The sequence below is a fragment of the Callionymus lyra genome, chromosome 2, assembly GCF_982586985.1.
Source record: "Callionymus lyra chromosome 2, fCalLyr1.hap1.1, whole genome shotgun sequence".
Taxonomy (NCBI): domain Eukaryota; kingdom Metazoa; phylum Chordata; class Actinopteri; order Syngnathiformes; family Callionymidae; genus Callionymus; species Callionymus lyra.
The window spans coordinates 42,620,224-42,643,497 of NC_141819.1; the positions used below are offsets into that span (position 1 = coordinate 42,620,224).

At 38.1% G+C, this 23,274-nt stretch overlaps 1 long non-coding RNA gene across 1 annotated transcript in view; it reads left to right on the forward strand.

The window, feature by feature from the left end:
• The window catches only part of LOC148087171 (uncharacterized), a 39,642-nt gene extending 24,013 nt beyond the window's left edge, over window positions 1-15,629 (forward strand). The window contains exon 4 of the long non-coding RNA XR_015710557.1: window positions 15,330-15,629. This is a non-coding gene — a long non-coding RNA (uncharacterized LOC148087171). The remainder of the gene's footprint in view (window positions 1-15,329) is intronic.
• Window positions 15,630-23,274: the final 7,645 nt, after the last annotated feature.

The following is a 23,274-nucleotide window of genomic DNA, read 5'->3' on the forward strand; positions in this document are numbered from 1 at the left end:
GAAGAATCACAATCTTTCGCATGAAAATGTCGTTAACAAATTTCTATTAAATCACATTTCTATTCAAATTGAATCTATTGAATGAACAGAATCAAAACATATTAATTCAGATCATATCATATATATTTCATATAAAACAATTTCTCGAAGGAGACCTCCTGAGGATCAATAAAGTTCTACCTACCTACCTATATCCCAGTTCCCCTTCCATGTTGTAAGCTGCAGCCATGGACAACATTGTCATTGTTCACACTGTTACAAAGAGGTGATTTTTTTGAACAGCAGATAAAATGGAAATGCTATAAAGCATTATAGGAACTGTTCAGGTCACAGTTACTGTAGGCTGTTGGGGTGGATTGCACATTATGTGCAATGTTGAGTAAGCAAAGTTCAAATCAATGTTGTTAAATGAATGCTGTAAATGAAAAAAATGGTTGCTACTTAAGGATTTTGTTTAATGTGGTTTTTTTTTCATCAGAACGTAACTAATGAACTAGTAGTTACAGTAGAATATAGTATACACCTCTGTTGTAAAATAAAAGTGTGATAACAAAAGCAGCAACAATCCCTGCTGATGCCAGTGTTATGATGAGAATACATCCCAGCTCAGAGCTAGTATGTGTTTTTGTGTAAAGTGGAGCACAAACACTGTTCTGTAGCTGATCTCCCGTGGCAGCCCTCAACCGAAGCCGTGATCACACTGTCATTGCGTTAGCTGCCGCTGCTTCCACCACGCTGGGTGTTTAAAGCCGACGAATCCGCCTTGCCAATTTCCCGCCACACATGGAAGACAGGCGCCTCAGCCTGGCAGCAAAACCCGTGTTCACAAAATGGCTGATTCCTGTCTGCCAGCTGTCTTCCACAGCCAAGATGGCGCTTGGCCCGTTTTCTCATAATGCCCGCTGTTCGCCATCTGGCTGTTACAGTTAACGGTTATGCAAATGTTGCGTAATTGCATTTGCATGCGCTTGATACTTCGCCCCGTCAAGACTTTTGTCAGTCGTAAATAAAAGCGGCTGCGTAAACGGATGAAAAGGAAACGGAATCCTGTGCGGCTGCTGATTAAATACACAGCAGGAACAATTAGCAAATGAATGTGGGCCGCCCTCCCTGTTTATGTATCTCTGGCCTCACCTTATGCAAATCGCTGATGCCGCTTTTTGATGCTAGCTGAAATATGGAGCGTCGCCCCGTCTATCTGTGTGCGACTCATTTAGTCTTCTCATTGTGCCATATGTGACATCTGTGGTCGGCTGCATTACCAGGGGTGCCCCGTCCTCCTCCGACACTGTAAAGCAAAAGCAGGATGGAGGGAGAGGCATAACATAATGACCTCATTAGCATGCTCGGCACTCCTCGGCTATAGGCCCTGGTGTGCTGCTGCGCCGTGGGACCCACTGGTGTACGCCCTTCTCACAGCACTCAGCATGCAACATTGTGTTCTCCCCACACAATGCAGCGCTTCATACGGGCTTTATTACGCCTTGTCAAAGCGCAGGGGGATCAGCGGTATCAGTGCGGGAGCAGCAGAAGTCGGGCTGTGGACGTGGAGCAGGAGATGTATTTGTGCTTTATAGTCTTAATGTGGTCTTTGCTGTCTTGATGGATCCTCGCTTGCCGTCGCTGTTCGAGGGCACATGTTTGTTGGACTGTGGCTATGGTTGTGCTGTACAATGAACCTCTGCGATCATTTTTACTTGTCAGAGCCAATCATAAGAAAGAGATTTTCTTAATTGCTGTAAGTCACTTGTCATGAGAACGATCAAGTTCTCAGTGTTTTATTAGTGGAAGGGAAGAACAAAATTCTTCTAAACATTCTATTTTATCTAAAAAAGTAAAAGTTTATTTTTAACAGTGCTTGTACATCATTCAGTGGCACATACTGGTAAGTACAATATCAACAAATTGTATAAGCAGAATGGAGAAAAACAAACAGAAAAGAGAGACACGTGTTGAAGACTTACACACATGTCTTCAACAACACCACGACATTGGTGAACGCTTTAGCGATCTGAAGTACCAGAAGGGGCAACAATTAAATCAAAGCATTCCATTTTTTTCTTAAAACGTTAATACCACATTAATCTTTTGAGTCATGGCACAGCCTTTAGCGAGCTAACTCTGGATTGGCTTTAAATTGTAAAAAGGCAGTTTTTAGTCGACTAATTGATTCAGTTAAACATATGTCATCTGAGAGTTGGTGCCTCAAACCTCCTTTGAAATATATTTGATTATGTATTTTTTTTTTTTTTATAAATACTTCATATACTGATGTAATACAAAACTTATTTAGACTATTATTAAAATGTAATAAATGAAAAATAAAAATATATATATATACAGTAAACTCGTGAAATGTGCTTTTTCCAAATCTGATTAAGTCTTATAATGAATAAAAATAGTAAAACCACTCAACAATAACATATGCAGTGTTAAACAATAAACACAATTTACATGAATAAATGCATTTGCTACAATAAAGATTAGTGTGAAGGCCAAACACAACAGCCTTAAATGTAACTCACTGTTGATTTTTTAAAATAAGATAAATAAATAACTTTCAAGTATTTCCTGTTTCATGTTTTATTCATGATCTCTAATCGGTTGATTCCAGTGTAGAAGGTTGAAGGTCATGTTTTTGCATCTCTTCTACTTTTCTGGTAAAGCAGGAAGGGAGTCACAACTCTTGTGTTTTCAACCAACTTTGAGGGCTTGATCAGCTGACGATAAGTTGACTCAAAGCCAATCAGTTCTTAACTTCTTACCTGGAGATAGTCAGCAAAAAAAAACCAGATGAACATAGGATCACCGAGGGGTTTTTTTTAGTTCAACTTTGTAAAACACTACATTTGATTAGTATTTTACGACTTTAACATTTTACACTGATCGTGTCATCAAGACATTCTTTACATTCTTATTTGTGCAGGCTTTTCCTTGATTTTCTGGGACTCCTGTGTTTGTCTTATGTGTCTTGGCCTTTTAAAGCATTTATTTTAGCTGTATATTGTTTTATTGCTTTATATCTATTGCTTTACAAATAAACTTTACTTTACTTACCTTACTATGGTGGTTCAACTGAGGGAAAGTCAACTGGTTTCTCCCACAGTCTTCACACTGAGACCCTCTCTGACCCTCGGACCTTTGCACAAAACTCGGAAGGACTTCCTGTTCAGGGTTTGCATGATCTTCTTATGCATTCATTGCTTTTTACTCGGGTACTCCAGGTTTCTCCTAATTACCGAAGACATGCCACCATGTCTAGTATGTGTTTTAAATGCCAATTCTAAAGATGCAAAGACAGAAAAAGACTTCATTTGAGAGGATCAGAATTTGTGTGATCCTTTATCTTTAGCATTCCAACACTGGTTAGTAAAAAACTCAAATGCACATAAAAATTCTGGTGATGAACCAGATTAAGGGGCTTTTATTGCTTTTATGACAGTGTCTGTCGGAACACACGTGTGACCGTGTCATGTTGTTATTAATGTGTCCATTCACAGTCACTTACAGCTAATAAAGGACACTCTCTCTCCTGCAGAAAGCTTTTATGTTAATGACATTGACGGTTGTGTGTGTTTCTAAACTGCTGCGTAACTCAGTAGAGAGAAGCGAGACTGAAGCTCAGATGGGACAAAACAAAAAGTTCTGTGGTTGTTTGATGTTTATCTACTGTTCAAATAAAGCACATGTTTGTAACAATGTGAACAAAGACTAGGATATTTGATGTCCGTGAAAGCATACAATATATTTAAATTATAAGTACTGTAAGCCAGTGAATCTGTGAAACAGTGAAACCGCTGAAGGGGAACTGGAAAATAACGAGGGACCACTACATAAACATATTGTTAGTTAGCATATTTATCTATTACTGCCAAGTCCGACACTTAGCTTTCGTCTCTTTCTTTCATTTATTTAGTTCGTTGACACATAGCAAGCCTGGAATATAAATCAGTAATAATCTAAGATTCAAGACAATAAATTAAATCAAATGATTGCTATATTATTTAATCCATCCGTTGGAACTCCAGCGATGCTGGAGCCAATCCTACTAGTAATCCGGCAGGAGGCAGGGGACGGGCTCAACAGATCTCAGAGCAATCCCTGGGCACTGAGAGACCATGTAGAATTGTCAGTTAACCTGAATATGTTTTCCAACTGTTGGAGGAAACTGGCGTACCACTAAGGGAAACCCACGCAAGCTCAGAACGTTCAATATGTCGTCCTACAAGCCTCTAGCTAGACATGAAAATGCTTTTTTCAGTGTCATTGTAAATAATTCGATTAAATTCAATTTAAAGTGTCTCAGCATTACAAAGTTATCTCAAGACACTTTACAGTTTAAGTAAAACTATAGTGGAGAAAGGAAAGACAGATCCCAGCAACTCGATAATGAGTAAAGCACAGTGTGGCGTTCGGGGAAAAACTTCCTTTTAGAAGAAACCTGAGAGAGTTCTGAGAGACTTTTTAGAACGTCCTGACAGAAGAGAGTTACAATAGTCCAGCCTGGAGGTAGTTTCTCAGCATCCAAAGGAAGAAAGTGCTTGATTTTTTAGATGTTACGAAGGTGGAAGTAGGCGATCCGTGTGATTTGTTTTATGTGCGAGTAAAATGATAACTCAATGCAGACACCCAGATTCTTTACAGTGGTGCTAGCAGCAGGAGCAAGTCCATTCTGGAAAGATAGATTATTAGTTAACGATTGTCTTGAGATGTTGTGGTCCAACTAGTAGAACCTCAGTTTTGTCCGAGTTCAGTAAAAGGAAGTTTTTGGTCATCCAGGACTTGATATCTGTCAAACACGACTGTAGTTGTGTTAGTTGATTTCTTTCATCTGGCTTCATTGACAAGTAGAGTTGGGTGTCATCAGCATAACAGTAAGAGTTTATAGAGTGTCTTCTGATCAAGTTCCCTAGTGGGAGCATAAAGATTGTGAATAGGATTGGACCAAGAACAGAACCTTGTGGTTCACCATAGCTGACCTTAGTGTGTATTGATGAGAGGTGGTTGACATGTACATGTGCTTTCTATCTGACAGGTAGGATTTAAACCAGTTTAGATCAGTTAAATCACGAGAAGTATACACTTTTTTACTAACCTTTCCATAAAACTTTGACATAATATCCCACATAACATAAGCATCTAACATATTTATTTAAATCGTTATTAAGTTTTATTTATACAACCCTTTTCATTAAATATTGAATTTATAGATTAACTATGTTTTTCTCAAATAAGGTATCATTTCTTATAAAAGAGGCAAGGTCCTCAGCGGGCAACTTCTGATATGTTGATACCTATAGCAGACCAGGGCAAAGTTAGCTAAGTAAGAATTTTATTTCCTTTCTTTTATTTATTTCAATATATTACAACACTATAATATTATTCTTTGTTGTTTTAGGCCTTTTTTCTCTTAGTTTTCAATTATTATTGTGAGTACTTGTTGTTTTCTTCATAATATTATTGAAGTAAATTAGAGTGATGTTTAATTTCATGTTATGTTCATGTAAACTTTTTTTCTCTTCTTTCTATTGGCTTTATGACCCCTTACGACAGTCACAGAATACAATGTGGCCCCTGACGAATTTTTATTTTCCAGCCCTATAATATAAGTCTCAAACTCAATCACACAAAAAAGTGTTTGTCCTCCATAACATAAATGGTCCTAAATTTGTATTTAAAAACAAAAAAACAATCGTTGGTCACCTTTAACAGAAAAATGTCTCAATGGAGACAACAATCATTGAATTTGGTTGGACATGGATGTATCTCTCAATTTGACTGTATCTACTTTTTTTGTTAAAATATTGATTAAATGATTCAATCTTTGAAGTATGAGTTGAAGCCATCGCTCAATTACGTCTCTTCTTATCCACGCACTTTTCTTTTAAGCCTCAAACGTTTGGTGAACGACTTAGTTCGACCCGTCACCAGATTTAAGCTACTTCTTAATGACAAAACAATGTCTGTTTTGATGCTGTTTATTTTAGAAAATCCATATTTTAAAATATAAACATGCTCCTCTGTCGGGAAGCGAATGAGGAATTAGCGCCCTTAAGAAGCGACTCCCGAGTTTCACCACAGAGCCGCAAGTGTGATTATGGACTGTGAGAAAAAAAATCAGTCGTGCATTTATCCAAGTCACTGATTATGTCATTTCAACCGGCAGCAAACAGCCCGACAGCTCTGAGGGGAGAATTATGAGGGCGGACGGGAATGGCGGCTGCATGAAAAGGAAATGAAAATGGAGTAGTGCTGTACGTGTGATTAAACTGCCTGCCCGCCTTTCAAAAGGCCATGTTGGTGTAGCACAGACCTGAGATTTGGCTGTAATGAAAATGTGAAGTTTGACTGGTTTGAATCCCCCCACACACAAGTCATGATACGTATGAGCAGACATACGTTGAGTTATTAGATTAGTGCATACGTTCACCATCAACATCAGTCACTCCCCAAAATCTATTCATGTCACATGAGTGTACTGAATACTCCGTTTTTATGGAAGTATATCAGTGCCAGCAGAATATTGAATGGTTGAATTTAATATTACAAATGTTGAAAGTTTGAATATTGTTATTGTTATGGTAGGGCTGGATTAAGCTTTAAATTACATTTGACGTGATCAAGTTCGATCAAGTAGCTCGGTACTCTTTTGGTATGGTCTGATGGCACTATTACACCAACATTTTTATATTTAAAACGAATTAATAAAAACATTGAATTTATTAGTTGAATTATTAGAATAAGAATATCAAACTCAATGTATAAAAAAAATTAAATGTGCGATTTTTTTTTAAAATAAATAAATGATTTCAAAACAATTATTGAACAATTCAATATATTGAATTTAATTATTCGAAAAACATTAATTCATTGATTAAAAACAACATTTCAATTTCCCCCCAAAAAATTTGTTCAACATTAAACCTTTTAAATTCAACTGTATGCAAGTACGTAAGTAAGTAATAGTTATTTATAAAGCGCTTTCTAGACCAGGTTCACAATATTATGATGGCACTGATATACTTCCCTTTCAAGTTTCTATTTTAAATATATTTATTTATTTAGTTAGTTTTAGGATTTTCTTCACAGACACATGTTCACTTCTCTAAAATATTGCCACTTTATCTGCTAATAAAATCTGCATCTTTATTTTTCAGGATATTTATGAAATCACTGAACCACATGTGCACACTTTAAAGTTGGTATATAAATGTGAAATAAATAATAATTATTCATGAAAATTGGTGTTTAAGATACAAACCAGGGATATTCAGCATTAGTATTGTAGTAATGTTATATTGATATTGAGGTAATCCTGATGAATTTGGCTTAAATAAATATGTTGGGACATCTAAAAGGATGTTTGTAAGATTTGAGGAGATGATTTCAGACAGGCGAGCAGACGAGTCTAGCGTGGGAACTAGTGTGATGATGACGAGGAGTCTGAGGAGGTCTGGGGGGGTTGTGTGTAGTTTGCGGCCAGACATTGCAGCTGCAGCCATTTCCATTCACGAACTGGCCCGGACAGACCCCAGGGGTCAAGGTCAGGGGTAGTGGGTGTTGGTTCATCCTGAGAGGGGGGGTGTCGTCTGCCCATCATCCCCATCTGACTGTCTGTGTTTGCTGATTTTATAAGCTGCTTCTTATTGCTTCGCTCCAGGGACGACCAGCACTCAGAAGCAGGGGAACCCCCCCCCCCCTCCCCTCGACCAGTCTCCAGCAGGCCCCGCGCCAAATGGAGCCAGAAATCAGTCCTGCAGCCCCGGCCGGCCCCTCTGGTCAAACACCAGCAGCCGTCCACAGTCAAACACAGTCAGACACTTTGACAGCCCCCTCCACCCCCCTGTCTGTCTCAGTCTGCTGCCTCCTGTAATATAACATGTCGGCTCAGGGTTCATTTTCTGTGCACCCCTCAAACAGAAACATGGCGTTCATCTCACGCACCTGCTCGGGCACCTTTGAAAACTCTCTCTCTAGAAAAAACCTTCTTTTGTTTTCAGCCATTTGCTAATTTGAACGTCTCATTTTCCTGATGAAAGTCAATATCAATCCTCTTTATTGCCACTGTACCATCCAATCACAGCACTTTACACTTTGGGGACGGAGGGGAGGAATGGAGAGAGATGCTTTCTTCAGCGTGAACCTTTTTATGGTTTTATGTTTAGCTTTTCTTTCATCCAGAAGTTGCCAATTGCCAAATGCCATTTAATGATTATGAACAAATGTTTAATCTATATCATGTTAAAGGTATACTGATAAAAATAGTTGCTTAACATAAATCATTTTAATAAAAATGCACACATTTGAAAGCGGTATAAAGTAAATATTAATCTACATTCTAGCTCATGAATAACAAGAGCATGAATGGGGACCAAATGTGAACACAAAAAGTATTCTTATTTGAAAGTCAGAATAAAATGTTCTATAATGTTGAGGGGTGTGTATTGTCAAGAATCTTGCGATATGTAACACAATACAGGGTCAACAATACGTGTATTGCGATACTGTAGTAACAAGTTTTGTAGTATTGTCTGCGGACTTGAATCTGGGGATATATATATATATATATATATATATATATATATATATATATATATATATATATAGGGGTACACCAGGTGTAGAGTGTAGCAAGATTTCTCCTTAAAAATCAAATCTTCCAGAGGCAAGTACCCCTTGTAGAATGTCCTGATGACGCCATTTCCTCTGCAACTTTTTTTTCCAGAGTGTATCTTTGGTTCATTAGACCATCTGAAAGACGGAACCGCTCGTCCTCATCACCTCAATAGAAAAACTCCCCCTTTTCCTCCCACTCCTGGAGTGTTCTCCCACAAACCACCAGCTTCTTTTACACCCTCATGTCTGCTCCACGTTCTCCTAATCGTCTCAGCTCCAGTTGAAATCAAGCTTAGTAATGGCAGTTTTGTGAGCCCCTTTGGTCCCCACCACCTCCCCTCCCCCTTTATACCAGTCCTCCACCCCCCACCCACTATCATCCTCTGGTCTCTACCAGCTCCCTTTCTTTTCACATTCACTCACCTTTTTCAGACACACCACCCACCCACTGCTTAAATCCCTATCAGCATGTCAAGTAAATGTCTTCCCAGCTGGGGTCGACGTGCACACACACACACACAGAAATATAAATGCATTGCACACACAATCTCTCGCTTCTGGGGTCTGGCTTCCTCCCTGCTGACCCTTTCCACTGGTGTTTTGCTCTCCACGCCGCCTCAGTTTCCCCCTCTAACTCTCCTCGGGCGCTGATCTGACAGTACGGTTTGACTGAATCTGCAAGAGGTTTATCAACCTGCTTCATCGGAAGCCTTCTTCTGCTTTTATTTCCCAAATGAAAGTGTCTCCCCTCCAACGGCCACTCTGGAACAGCCCAGCTCTCCTTTACATCCGCATCTATTTGATTAAAAGGTCACTCAGAATCCCATCCAGGAAATTTGTCTCCGTAAAATATGGCCACTTTATCTGCTAATAAAATCTGCAGCTGTATTTTTCAGGATATTTCTGAAATCACTCAACCACAGAATATATACTGTGTGTGGAGTTTATCTCCGGAAATAAAACATTTAAAGCTGACTTATAGATTTAGGACGGCTTTATGGTCCTTACTTACGAAATATTAACTCAAGAGACGATTTATTTGAGCTACATCCCTAGAACCACAAAACCAGACTTTGTAAAATATTATTATAATTGTTCATCGCTGCTTTTCACTCGTTGTCTGGTTGATTTTCTTATATTTTATAGAACACCTGCTACTCTTTAAGTGTAATAGGATTACGAGATCATTTTGCACAGCAGATTCTCAGAGATTAATATACACTTATATTTGCAGTAAAGTTATACAGTATTTTCACTGTATTCATGTTGTGTTTTTTTATTTTAATTTCATAAATGTATGATGATCCGTCAAAAATATATTGTATGATAATAATATTATTTTTTAATTATATTAACACACCCAGTACACATATTCAAAATAATAACTTAAACAAACTTACATCAAAATATAAAAAATATTGATAGTGAAAAAAATAAAATAGAATAGAAATAGTAAAGTAAGCTCAACAATAAATAAGATAATGACAAAAAAACATTTGTTAACATACATGATATGAGGGAGTTATAAACACTAATTAAACAGTCTTTTATTTTCATTAATTAACGTGACCACAGTGGGCAGAAATGAGCGGTGGAATCTACCCTGCAGCGTGGGTGAATAAAAACATTAATAACAACTACACAAAATAATTACAATAATAATAATCTTAAATCAGCTCTGCAGCATTTGTCATTTCATGCAATGAAAACATAAATTCCATGATTTTCTTTGAGTATTTTTCTAGATACAAAACTCAATATTCTCACTATACAGTACTTACTTTGCACAACAAAAAAATTAGTTAAGACTTTGTAAAGGTATAAAGTAACAAACAAAAAATACAATTTAAATAAGTAAAATTGACAATGAAATATATTTTTATACGGTATTAAGCTTCCATTATCCAGCATCCTTTTTTCAATTTACAGTATATATATTTTATTTTTATTTTATTTAGCTTAAACCTCTGTACTAAAGCAGTCTTTGTGCCCTCCTTCTGATACACGACTGAACCATCATTCTGAATAGGGGAGAATGAGGGGTCCATATATTTTAGTGTTCGGAGGAGAAACGATATTTGTAAATGTATTGAGATGGAGTCAACACTGACCACTGCCACAAAAACTCCTCCTGGTGTACCCCTCGCTATGCTTACATTAGGGCCTCCACCGCCCGAGATATTTTCCCCCTGCTTTTCATCAGGCGTGCAGCGGGCAGCAAGATTAGGGTCCTTGCTGCATGAGCACAGCGAGACAGGAAGAGGAGAGCGGCGAGGAGAAGGTGGCATGTGTGCATTTTCATCTTAGTGGGGCGCTTTTCTGAACCCCCACACTCTCATATGGAAATACACCTGTGCTCTTCTTTTGTGAGCCCGACGGCCTGCACTTCATTGTTTTTCATTTTTTGCTGTCATCCTGCGTGCCCATCGAGACCAGATATCAAGTCCAGGTTCAGCGGCCAGGACGTTGTTTGTCTCACACACACCCTGACGGAGACACACACAGACAAACCTATTGTTTCACCAGCAGGAAGTCTGTCATCCTCTTGGTGAGGGTGTGTGTTGACGGCACAGTGACCTGATGCTGATGCATACAAACACTGCAAAGTTTCGTTTTTCACAGGTCAAACATATAGAGTTTAACTTCTGCACAGAAATGTTTGTTGCGCACAGCAGGTTTTTGCAACTTTATTGTCAATATTATGCTGTATCAAAAACAGCTGACATAATAAAACAAACTGCCTTCATTCTTTTTTCTTTGGTTGGCTTTCAAATCATTTTTTTTTTTCATCATAGTTCTCTTAGGGTTTTTATTTCAATTAACTATTTATCTAATTTAATTATTTTACGTTACTTTTCTTTAACATGTAAGGATTCAAACAACAAGTTTGTTCATTTTTGTGTTTCACTTAAACATCCCGCCACAAGATGGTAGCAGTCAGTTCTCCGAACTAAAGGAAGAATGTAATCCCGATCCTTTCAGACAGTAATAATCGATAGAACAGAGATTATACAAATTATTTTTTTCTTTCTGTTTGCCCTAGTAAAAAATGACTCATGCACCAGTACAATCTCCAGGACCACTGGATTAAATTCTTCCTTCTGAAAAGAAACTCTGTCCTTCTGCCACTAGTTAACCAAGGCCTCTGATTTTTTTTAAAGGTGTTTTAAGAAGTTAACTCAGCAACAAAGCCACTACCCCCACTCATGTGTGGGAAGGGTCCCGTTGGGATGTAGTATGGCGCTCCATCGGGAGGCATCTCCTCTCTCCCCTCATTCAGCCTGACGCGCCGTCACGGTCACTTATAGAAGGAGGGGAAAATCACACAATCTGGCCCGATCCAGTGACATGTTTTTTTAATGACTGGACTCTTGACTAGTCGCAGTCAACAGGATTTAAGATTTGTAAAAACTAGGATGAGTTGTGTGACGGTGATACAAAACTGGAAGAAGTCTGTGTTAAAAGTGCAGATTTTTTTCTTGAACCGTGGTTGTTCTTCATTATGAACTCATTTGCTTGTTCCCATAAACTTCGGGAAAATCACAATCTTTTCCAGCAAGAAAACATTTACTTGTTTTGGAGATTAGACAGTCAAATAATACAAGACTTGTGAATGCTAACGGCATGGTTAGCACACCAAATGTAAACCTTATATTATATATTTATATACAGTATATATTTATATTAGCCAGACAACAGTTTTTACCAGTAGAAATTTCACAAGGTTAATAATGCAGCACAGATGTAACCATGAGAAAAAACATCCACCAACAACTTGATGGCGGATTTTCATTTTCGCACCTGCACTTACATTTTCGTGGGTCACCCACGGAGCAGTTGGACTCATTTTCTGGTGTTTTACACCATATACAACACATATCATGCAACATGTTTTTTCTCATACGTTCTCAGGGCAAGCATCTTCATTAAACTGTCCACCTGCATCACCAGACCCAATCGTCACTCGCCATCACTGTCTTGTGCTTCTTGCTGGGTCATTGCACCATACTTGCACCGCGAGAATTCTTATACCATGTTGGGGTTTAACTGACACACAGCCGGATTGGACAAAAGTGGTCTCGAGCTGAAACGGTGGTTTATTCTGAGATGTTGATTCGGTAAGGTGTTGAATGAAGTGTCCTCGACTCACGATGACCTGAAGAAAATACACAAATGTTTTGATCTGTATTTTTGTTCCTGGATAATCACAAAATATCCCTTTATGCTGATGATGTAGTTTGTTATTTTATTCCTCGTACTGTCAAAGATCAGCTGAGGTTTGATTTAGTCACCCTATCTTGAGCTTCTGTGGTGCCGGTAATGTGGAATTAACATGCCGAGCGACACCTAATGGGGGAGTCGGCGTGGAGAGAGCATCTTTCCCAGAGAAGGAGCTCCCTCGCCGCTCCTTCTCCTGTCCTTTCGTCGCCAGGCTCCCTGTGCCCTGTCCCAAACCTTAATGGGATGTCAGTCGGGTTTCCTCGGCTGAATTGAGCAGAGAGAGAGGCTTCACCCCCTCTTATGTGTCCCCCCACAAAAAAGAGACCCCCCATCCCCCATCATCCTGGTTCTCTTGCACTTCCAGCACCCAAAGCCTGCTCCTCTCGGTTCTTAAAGCCATTCAGGGGGTCCCAGAACCCCACCACTCTTCAGTTTAGCTGAATAATTAGCAGTGTCTCGTCGCACGCCTGGTCTATGGTCCGCTGTCAACCAATCTGCTTCTCTCCCTTTTACCAGCCGCCACCCCCCAACTGTACTTATCCAAATTTAGATTTTTAATAACTTCTAAAATTATCCCCTGTGCAGTTTTTTTCTTATTTTTATCCCTCAATCCTCTGAGCTCCTTCTCCCAGCTCACCTGCTTGCTATTCTCCATCTTCTCTCCACATTTACTTTTCTTAAAAGATCTTCTCTCTTCCTTTTTCTCCCTCCTTTTTCACGGAAGACATTGTTTACACCGTTTGCTAATCACTGCCGAACCCTCTCCAGACCTCACAGATGTTGTTATAATACAGGGGATTAGTGGTTTTAACACTCTGGCTTATTCTGGGAGTTTTCCCGGTTGGCCCGGCAGCACAGCCTGTCAGCGCCTCTGAGTTTGACCTTTTTTTCTTTTTTCTTTCCAGTTTCCCTCAGATCCAGCAGCTTTGCTTCTCTTTGATTAGCGCTTTTCACAAGTGTCAGGCATGTCAATGTTATTACTGATGTTACATCACAGTGTGATGATCAATTATGTGAACGGCCTGATGTATATCAACGGGATCCAGCTCTTCCTGCCGTCAACATTTAGCAACGTTTATCCGTTTTCCTCCGAAGATATCTTTGATTGAAACTCAAAAATATATTGAGGGTCCTTTCATGACCCCCCTGCATGTGCATGAGAGTGATCGGAAAAATCAACATGATTCATTTATTGTTCATAGAGTCATTTGCATTGGTAGCTACAGTTACACACAGAAAGAGTCATTTTAAAGACTCAAACTGATCGTTCATGAACAACACATTGCTATTGTTAAATGACACTAAAGGACATCTGACGTGAGAGCTCATTCATCTGACATTTAAACCAGGTGTGTCCACCGTGTGGTGGGATCCTTTTGCAGCCTTCAGGAGGTTTGCAGTCTCTGACTATTTCGAGTCAAATGAGACATCTCAACCAGAAGCACCTAATGCTTGTTTCTTAAGGAGTTTTTTAATGTTGTGTTGAACTCTTGGTATTATATGACATTTTTGACAACCTGAATTTAAAAAGAAATACTGACGTGGACAGTTTTGTCAAACCTGGGTGAAGATGTGGGAGTAGAAGAGACTGTGGTCTCAGTTATGTCATGAAACCAAAAGACTTTCACTTCATTTTTGTATGATTCTTTTTTATCAACTTGTTTTACCTTTTGAACTGGTGTAATAAAAAGCTGTGTTTTTCAAGCTTTTACTTTTGAAGCAGGAAGTTATTTTGCTGTAAATACAGCATCAATGGTGCAGGAGGACCTGTTTGTTAAGAACTAACTCAATGATAGCTACACATAATGCGGCCCAGACAAGGAGAGATGATCAAATCGAGTGTAATTCAGCGATCAGCATCTGGCACCTATTCTTCATATTAAGCAGTTGTTTGTCAAGGGTGTATCCCAATATAGATATGATAGTCATCGCCATAATTAGAACATTTAGACTCTCCTTGCCTCTGACAAGTTAGCTAGCTGTCGAGAGCCTGTGTCACAAAATTGTAACATAAGTTTGTTTTATGATTACAACAAACATGTTTATCAATTGATGAGCTTCACACCTTTGCCTGCATCAGACGTTACGACTGTTTTATGACCAAGCGAACCTCAGACAGCGAGCGTGTGCGGGTGTGCGTCGGGGTCACTATTTTGTGTCTGGACCCTAATCCCAGAGGTGATATTAGTCTGGTGTGTGCGGCGACGAAGGGTGGGGGTGACACACGACCCCCCACCCTTCGCTGTGTTAGTTCCTATTCTGCAGGCGTCGGGGTCGAGTAGGAAGCCCAGACAACCTCCGCCTTGACCTCTGACCCATGACTGTCTGCTTCAGCACCAGTGACACACACAGTTGATGCAGACAGCTGATAGATGCACAAATAAACGCACATATATGTCGTTGAGAGAAACAGCCTCACCTTGTGTTTGTGTGAAACCCCATTCAACACGTACTCTTACTAATGACTGTCGTCTTCGCTTGTGTTTTCACAGACGCTGTGTGTTGCCATGGTGATTATAGGCCCACAGCTTCCACAACAACATTGTGATGATCAATTATGTTATGATAAAGTTAAACTAGAAAAATCCTCAACAAATGTGTGTCATGTGAAGGTGAGTTAAGAAGGTAAGTGCCTCTGGATTATTTTAAAACAAGCCTCTTGCATTATTGTATAAATATTTAAAGATATTTAAAAACTATACTATGGATTTAAGTATTAAATGTTAACTTGTTTAATGTGTACTCTTGCAGTTGTGTCTGTGAACAATATAAAATGTTCCAAAAAAATAAAATGAATGAAAATGTGAAACAAATATCTGTGTCTGTCTTTTCTGTTCATGTTTGTTTTCAAAACCGCTTTAGTATTACAATAAAAAAAAAACTAAATTAATTAATAATTGTATTTTTTAAAGCTACTGGCAATATATAATTGTTTGATTTTATTTAAAGGCGTAAGAGGCACTAATATGTTTCATTACACAAACGTTGAAAAGTAGTTATTGACAGAAAATTTGCTATATTAAATTTCTTTGATAGAATACCATATAGTACTCTGTCTTGGTTGTTCCTCCAATTAAATAATGAGGTTATTTATGAACAGAAACTATTTGAAAATGAATCACAAGGTGGATTGCTTGCTGTCATCGTGACATCATTCCAATGTATCGGAAGGTGTGACTCATCTCAGCATTAGACCATGAAGAACTAGTTTAGACTTACCATTTATCTTATTTTCAGTTTATTTTTATTCCAGTTTGGTATAATAATAATGTCGGATTATGTTGAGGAAATTCAGCAAGATTATTTAATTAATATTTAATATTAGAGATCCTCTTTTTGCACCGTGGACCAGTTTAATGACATCATTTTATTCATGGTATGACCTTCCGTTAAAAACAACAAAAATAAAATGGCTTCACCTGCGGAGAACAGGTGTTTAGTGCATAAAAATACAGCTTATCATTATATATTATCATTATAATGCTGAAAGAGCTCTGATTCATATCAAGTTTGTGTTTTACAAAATTTCACTAGTTTGAAGGTTTTTTTAGTTTACTTGACTGAAATAGCATGAAAAAAATGCTGCGATTTGACTGCAGCTATAAAACTGATCTTGTAGAAATGTTTGGGACAGCTGTTTATAATTGTATTAACGATACCAATATTCAATTGTCGAAGCTTTTTTTTCAAATTTACAAGTGTAAACTAAAATGCCCAGTGTAAAATAAATAAATTCTATTTAAAAAATTTAAAAATTAAGTATGTGACACACTTACAATTAACAGACACATATGCTATGGTTACAAGTTTTAGGTCTGAGGTAGTACCAAAAATGGATAATTGATACATTTTAAAATGAGTGTCATATCCGGATACAATCTTTTATCATCAATACTTTTCTGAGTTTCAATACTATTGAAAACACTAAATAACTTGGCAAAGTTCTTTGTTCCAGGACCTTTATTGATTGATATTTTATTGAATATTGTTTTGATTGTTTAAGCGCTTTGTGACCCTGGTCTATAAAAGCGCTATATAAATACAAATGACTTACTTACTTAATTACTTACTTACCTTAATTGAATTTAATTAAATGTATCTGCATAATATCTGGTGGGTTTCATTATCATATTAACATGCTAATATGTTTTAAGGGTTTATGTTTAAAATATTTAAATAAAATAAATATTTTATGATAAAAAATATATATTTGTTTTTTTCCCGGTGATCTTTCTATATGGCTTGATTGCCCGCTACAACAGTCACAGTATAGAATGTGGCCCTGAGTACAATTAATTGCCCACCTATATAATAAACGGTAAATAAATAGTTTAAAAGTTGCAGTACTGCTGTATAGAAAATATATTGAAAATGGTTTTTTTTTAACTTTTGACGGACAGAGGAACATTTGCTGCTGGCCTAAATCTGTGGTGTCAATTAAACGTCTTTGTGGGCAAGCAGCAGGGGTGTTGCAACGAGTTACTGAAGCTGAAGAAAACTCACGTACACACAGACTGGCAGGTTTTGTGGGGATCACACCTCCTTTTGTTTTCAACAGCCAGTGGAGGCGATGGCCCACTGCCCTCAGTTTGCTCCGCTGCTCCCACTGAAATGGGCTCCCTGTTCTCCTCTGCCTCCCTGTCATCCCTCTCAACACTCCTACCTCACCGTGACACCCCAGCCCGTACGGTGCTGACCTGTAATCAGGGCAAGGCCTCGGCAGCCAGACCCTCTATAAAAGAGGTCCGTGTGTGTTTGCATGGCCCTGAAAGAAAGTGTGAGATTATCTCATTCTGTGTGTCCAGTCAGCAGTGGCGTATTGACCACAGTGGGGCCACCCAGCGAGCGTCCAGCCAGCCGTGTGATGGCCTGATATACATGCTCACTGGCCGTAGATTCCAGCACTTCTACAAGAGGGAAGTTGTGTGCTGTGTGACACACACCAGAGGACACACTGTTGTGGACTCACACACCTCCGTCCACCCTCCGCACGGCCAAAGATTGTTTTCTGTTCTCCTGTGAGGCGCGGCGGGGGTCACAGCGGAGGTGGAAAACCTCTTTAATGGTGGGAATGATACCATAACACCTATAGATGGAGTTATGGATCATGTCACGGGCACTTTGTCCTGCTAGTGTGTGTTAAGACAGAAATATTTCTGACAGAATTTCCTTCAACTAACAACTGTGACAAATTAATTGCCAGAATGCACAATACAAAAAAATACTTCTATTCTATTCTATTGAATATTACCGCCTGAAAACATTGTAATTTTGAAAAGAAAGATGTTTTTTAAGATAAGGCTTTTTTTTTTTATTAAATAATTAACATGAAAATATTCACAGTGTTCATTTACGTATTGCAGTTGAACTTTTGGCCGCTCATTACATCCTCCGCAGATAAGGTAAGATACAGATGAATCTTTGGACATATTCAAAAAACATCGGTTCAAAAGAGTCACCACTTTGTCAAGATTCATGCGTCAATTTTGCGGAAAAACAAAATCAACACCCATCTGCCGTTGATGTCTAACCATATAATAAATTATGCTGATAAATTATAAATATCAAATAGTATTTTTTGTCCTAGTATTAGATTTTTCAGACTCCATGACTGATGACTAAGTTGTACATTTTTTAAACCAAAACATATCCAAACATCAGCTTTAAAAGCTTCTGGAGTCGACTGTATCCTCTTAGCCTGAGTCGTCACCGCGATTATGAATGTGAATTTATTGTTCCTTTTAGCTGTGGAGGACGTAAAACAAAAAATGGATATATTTTATACATTAGAGTTAATAGAACCGTGACACATATTTAAAAAATGATTTAGAAGCCAAAATTCAACTTAAGACCTCTGTAAATCTTTTGTGGTTTCTTTTCTTCAACATTTGAATTCAACTGATCTCAGCTTAGGGTCGACCATTGTTCAGCTAAACAAACTCTCCAGGGTCCCTAATTGTCCTAATTGTTCAAAGAGTCGTTAAGTTGTAACCTCCTCCTCCATTAGCAACACAAAAGCTTGAACCAGAGCAACCTCAGAGAAGATACACACCACTTGTCCAGTCACGTGTGCTGTGTTTTTGAGTCAGAATAAAAAACAAAAGGTGGTTCAATGACTGAATGATTAAAATTATGTGATACGACTTCTTTGTCTGTAAAAGTGTTTTGAAAATGTGGAACTGGCGGTTTCCTCCCACAAAAACATAAACATGTAAGTTTCTTTCCAGGGTGTTCCTCACCTCTCTCCCTTTTTATAGGAAAGGCCCAGGCAAAGTTGGGCCTGAGGGCCACACGTTTGACTCTATTCTTTACTTTACTTTTTTTAACTAAAGCTACATTAACCATTTTATCGAAAAATATATGTAATTTGTTAGAAATCTAGCTGCCGTTTGTAATTTTAACTTGGATTGATCAGTAGTTAGGTGATATGGTCAACAAGTCAACAGTGTTAGCTTCTCATTTCACAGATAGGCTACATGCATTAGCTAATGTTTACATGGAAAAAGCTAGTTATCATGCTAAGCTATTTTAAGGTACTATTTGATTACTAATTAATATAACTAAGCTCCTATATGTATCTATTTATTACTCTATATGATGACAAACTTTTGGTCCTTTTGAAACTAGCCAATCACCAAAGGCCCAACCCATTACTAACCAATCAGAAGATTAATTATCCCAAGTTACAATCAATGACTACCTCAGATCTTTTCTAAAAGATGTAGACTACTATCCCACAAATTATCATTACATTTGAATGTAACAGTTTAGAGAAAATTAATAATTACAAAAAAAATAAAATGTTTACTGTCATGGTCATTTCACGTCAATGTGTCATTCCTTCTGTTACTTCAAGTTAGTTTGTGGGATGTTGTAGCCAGATTTAATGAATGCATTATATATATATTTACACACTTCTAACATGAAACAAGGGTAATTTCGTCCAGCACATTATTGTACCTAATCATTTTTGAGAAAAAAGTTAAATGATCTAAAATAATCTGTAACGCGATTCTAATGTCTATTAATCGAGTCTGTGGTAAATATGTCAAGCTACTGTGAAACCTCATTTAATATAACAGACCCATATTTAGAATCAGAGTGAAATTGAATCGACTTTTATGATAGTTTGAATATATACATATAAAAAAAATGATGGAGGATCTTCCTCTCTGGTCCAGCGCAGCCTCGGACGCCGTCTAACGGAGAAGTGGAGTACTGCAGCTCAGTGATGTTCTCATCTAATCGCTACACCCTAATTCTTTATTTATTTCTTGCTTTTTTTCCATTACTTTTATTTGTTTTAGTAACATGTCCAATTATAAAATAATATATAATTATAAACCAATATTAGGTATAAACTAGATCTCATAATTAATATTAATATTTTCTGTTACTAACCCTGTCAGGACTCGGGGCAGGAAACCTTACAAGGACAAAGACACAAAACAGACACAGAAATGTGACGTCACCACAGAGACTGACCGATAAAGGAGGGTTTTAAACACACAACAATGAAGGGTGACAGGGATCAGGTGAGACGAAGACACAGGTGACACGAATCAGGCAGTCAGATCAGGAGCACAAGAGGAAGTGAAAGAATACAAGGATCAGGACTTCACAATAAGACCAGGAGGTGAGACGAAAGGGAACATGAATGACTGGACAACCCTCTGAATGAGTTATTACAACAGTTTTAAAAACCGAGTGATTTTCATGGGAGTCAGCATAATCTTTAAATACACTTGAAAAGTCAAAAACAATGAGATTCAGTGTACTATGAAACAGAAGAGTAAAGTTACCACTAACATTATTACCATAAAACAAGATGGATTACCTGATGTCATCAAAAAATCACATGAGAAAAGATTTGATAAAATAAGTGAAAAAGATTTCCAAACCATTAACAAAGTAAATTGTCATCAAATAACCAAGGAAACTATGATACATTTATGCAGGAGTGTGTGTTGTGTGTAAGTGCAGCAGGAGTGTGTGTTGTCTGCACCATGCGTGTGTGTTGTGTCACCACAGCAAGACTGTGTGTGTACAGCAGGAGTGTGTATGTGAAGCAGTAGTGTGTGTGTTTGTTGGTTTGTTTGCAGCAGTAGTGTTTGTGTGTGTGTGTGTGTGTGTGTGTGTGTGTGTGTGTGTGTGTGTGTGTGTGTGTGTGTGTGTGTGTGTGTGTGTGTGTGTGTGTGTGTGTGTGTGTGTGTGTGTGTGTGTGTGTGTGTGTGCCCATAGCAGGAGTGTGTTTGTGTGTGTGTGTAAAGCAGGAGTGCGTGTGTGTGCATCAGGATTTTTTGTGTTTGTGTGCAGCAGGAGTTTGTGTTTGTGTGTGTGTGCCCAGCACGAGTGTGTTTGTGTGTGTGTATGTAGCAGAAGTGTTTGTTTGTGTGTGTGTGTGTGCAGCAGTAGTGTGTGTGTGTGCAGCAGGAGTGTGTGTGTGTGTGTGTGTGTGTGTTTGTGTGTGCAGCAGGAGTGTGTGTGTGTGTTTGTGTGTGCAGCAGGAGTGTGTTTGTGTGTGTGTGTGTGTGTGTGTGTGTGTGTGTGTGTGTGCAGCAGGAGTGTGTTTGTGTGTGTGTGTGCAGCAGGAGTGTGTGTGTGTGTGTGTGTGTGTGTGTGTGTGTGTGTGTGTGTGTGTGTGTGTGTGTGTGTGTGTGTGTGTGTGTGTGTGTGTGTGTGTGCAGCAGGAGTGTGTAGAGTGAATTATTCATGCAACATTTAAATACATGCAAATTTTTCCTCCCCTGTGTTGGCAGTGATCCAGGTAACCAATGGCAACGGCGCCTTCAAGAAGCATCTTTTTTCCAGATCGTCTCAACCAGACTACCGCCCTGATCATGTCACCCCCCGACTGGTATTGTTACAGTACCAGCAGCCTGGTCCAACACTGTGAAGACAGGAAGTCACATAAATCAGCGTCCAGGACGAGAGTGAGGAGGGATGGACGGAAGTTGTGTTGACGGATGATGATGTCATCAACACTGCAGACGTTCACACACATGCAGCTGGACAGGAAGTAAACCGTCACTAAACCACCGACACCATTCTTTTGAGAAAACACACCTTTACATTCAGGTACTGAGCACAGTTAATGAAGCACACATACATACACACATCAACACACACACAAATAAAATATGTACACACCTACTCTCTCTCACAAACACATAGATTCACCTACAAACACACATACATACATACACACTCACACATTCACGGTGCATATATAGACACACACATGCACAAACAGACACACAAACAGACTCACTCAAATAGAAATACACAAAGTCACCTGAAAATACAAGAACACAAACACTCACTCTCTCACACACACACCTACATACACACACTCACCCGCACACATACACATATCATTCTTACTATTATTATTATTATAATAAGCTCAGAATCACAAGTTTTGATTTGATTTGATTTAATAATAAAAGTCATTGTTCCACAAATAAATGAAGTGAGTGCGTCGATTTATTTTTTCATCATTGTTTTGTTTTGTTGGATGGTAGAATGAAAATGTGTGTTTAAACAGAAACATAACTGAAGGTCAAGTTCAGGCCATTGGGCTAATCGAGCAGTTCGCTGCTGCCTCACAGTGGAGATAAGGAGATATTACAACACGATCATTTTATGTTTTGATTTTTTATCTTCAAGAAAGCCACTACGTGAACAAATGGATTTGGTTTACGAATAAATATTGACGTTAATGGACATGATGGATATGATAATCGTTTGAATAACTTATTTAACAAAATACTTTTATTTCATTTTCCATCAAGTTTTTCCTTGCCACTTGCCTACCTTGGCCAGCTGGTAACGTAATAAAAAATATATTTAAAAATATTATTCTATTTTTTTTCTATTGTTGTTGTTATACTAATATTATTTCAGATTGTATTATTTATCTTATCCATAGTATATATATTCGATTAACAATAATACAACTATCTTAATTTAAACGCTGCCTCAAAAACAAACCTTTATTAGAATTCAAATCATATACAAAAAAATAATAGGTTTTATTTTTTCTTAACGTAGAAGCTTTGTTTTAATTATTTAAAAATGAAATATCTATAATTTTACCTTTTGACTTAATTTTCTCCTATTTGAAAGATGTGTATATATTGTTGTGTGTTTTAATTTAATTTGACTGTAACTCATCTCAAGTGACTCTCTTAGCCCTCTTGTTAATTTTATTTCAACTCACATTTAAATTATTTTATTTATGCTCAGTTGTTTCATGGCGTCCTCCAAACAAACCTTGTTCTTTACTGCTTTGAGGTGAACAGAGAAGTTTTGGGGTGCGTTAAAATGATTTCATAAATTCAACAGGGTAAAGGTCAAAGTCAGATGGTACAATGATGTCTACGATCATGCGGCGCCATCTAGTGGACAAACAACACCGCATCGCTGTTTTTTTTA